Source organism: Vombatus ursinus, unplaced genomic scaffold (assembly GCF_900497805.2).
Source record: "Vombatus ursinus unplaced genomic scaffold, bare-nosed wombat genome assembly UNPS02010284.1, whole genome shotgun sequence".
NCBI classification, from domain to species: domain Eukaryota; kingdom Metazoa; phylum Chordata; class Mammalia; order Diprotodontia; family Vombatidae; genus Vombatus; species Vombatus ursinus.
In genome coordinates, this window is record NW_020950062.1 from 15722829 (window position 1) to 15724439 (window position 1611).

The following is a 1611-nucleotide window of genomic DNA, read 5'->3' on the forward strand; positions in this document are numbered from 1 at the left end:
TATCCTGCCCTACAGGAAAATAAAAGGGAAAGGAAATAAGAGAAGGGAGTGTGATAGAAGGGAAGGCTGATTCGGGGAACGGGTATTCAGAATGCATGCCATCTTGGGCTGGGGGGAGGGGATAGATGGGGAGAAAATTTGGAACTTAAAATCTTGTGGAAGTGAATGTTGAAAACTAAAAGTAAATTAATTAATTAATAAAGAAGAAGAAGAACAAAAAAGAAAAAAAAAGCTTGGAAAGACTTATATGAACTGATGCAAATAAACTGAGCAAAACCAGGAGAATGGTGTACACAGTAACAGCAATTCAATACTGTATGATGATCATCTGTGAATGACTTAGCTGTTCTCAGCAATACAAAGATCCAAGACAACTTTGAAAGACTTATGATGAAAAATTCTATCCATCCCACAGAAAGAACTGATGGTGCCTGAATACAAATTGAAGCATACTTTTTTTAAACTTTATTTTTCTTGAGTTTTTTTATCTGTATTGTTTCACAACATGATTATTATGAATATGTTTTGCTTGACTCTTCAAGTGTAACCTATAATGAACTGCTTGCCTTCTAAATGAGGAGAATGAGATGGGAAGGGAGACAATTTGGAACTCAAAGTTTTATAAACACATGTTAAAAAGTGTTTTTATGTGTAGCTGGGGTAAAATAATTTTTTTAATTAAAAAATAACCCCAAGAAGTAGCTTCAAAGTGTATGAGATGAACAGACTATGGCGTTTGATGTTGTTGAAGGAGAAAAGGCCCTGGTGGTGTCCCAGTGCAAGGCAATAAATATGTAGCAGACCTTAACCATTACAGAAGTTATTCACACTGTAGCAGTCCTCCATGGAACTATCAACAGAGTTACCAAAATAGTGAGAGTGGGGAAAACATGGAGGGATCAGAGTGTTCTCCAGACCCAATAATATTATCCCTTCCACAACAGCAGATCCTACCTTACCACATGCCCTATGAGCATTGACCACAGTATTCCAACACTCCCATGTAGAGAGAAGTAATGGAGGGTGCTGATAACCAGAATTCAGAAGAATAAGGTAGACCAATGAGACAGAATATCTATCAGGGTTATAGACTATGATTCTGAAGGACCCTCCTAGTCAAAGAAAGCCTAGAGAGGAAGGTAATGAAGAAGATAAAAAGAACCAAGGAGATGAGACACAGGGATGGTCAGTAGACATGGGTACCACTGTAACTTTGATTACTTATGCAGATGCCCAGAGGACCCTAAACCACAAGGTGACAAAGCATCCCCTTGAATTCTAATTTGCCTCCACAGGAAAAAAAAACAAAAATGTTATAAATATTTTGTGAATATATGCCATTTTTCTTTTTCTTTGATTTCTTTGAGATAAAGACTTAATGGTGGTATTTTTCACCCATCTCCTCCAGCAATTTCCCTTTTGATAGGTGTGATGTTGTGCCTAGAGCTGTTTTAATTTGTCTTTTCATAATCAATAGTAATTTAGAACATTTTCCATAAAATTATAGAAATATTTGATTTTTTCTTCTGAAAACTGCCTATTTATATACTGTGATGATTTATCAATTGAGGAATGACTTATTTTTTATAAATTTGACTTATTTCTCTACTC

General features: G+C 35.7%; 1 pseudogene; it reads left to right on the forward strand.

Annotated features, from left to right (window-relative positions):
* The first annotated feature begins 687 nt into the window (after window positions 1-687).
* LOC114037210 lies at window positions 688-1275 on the forward strand (annotated as a pseudogene).
* Window positions 1276-1611: the final 336 nt, after the last annotated feature.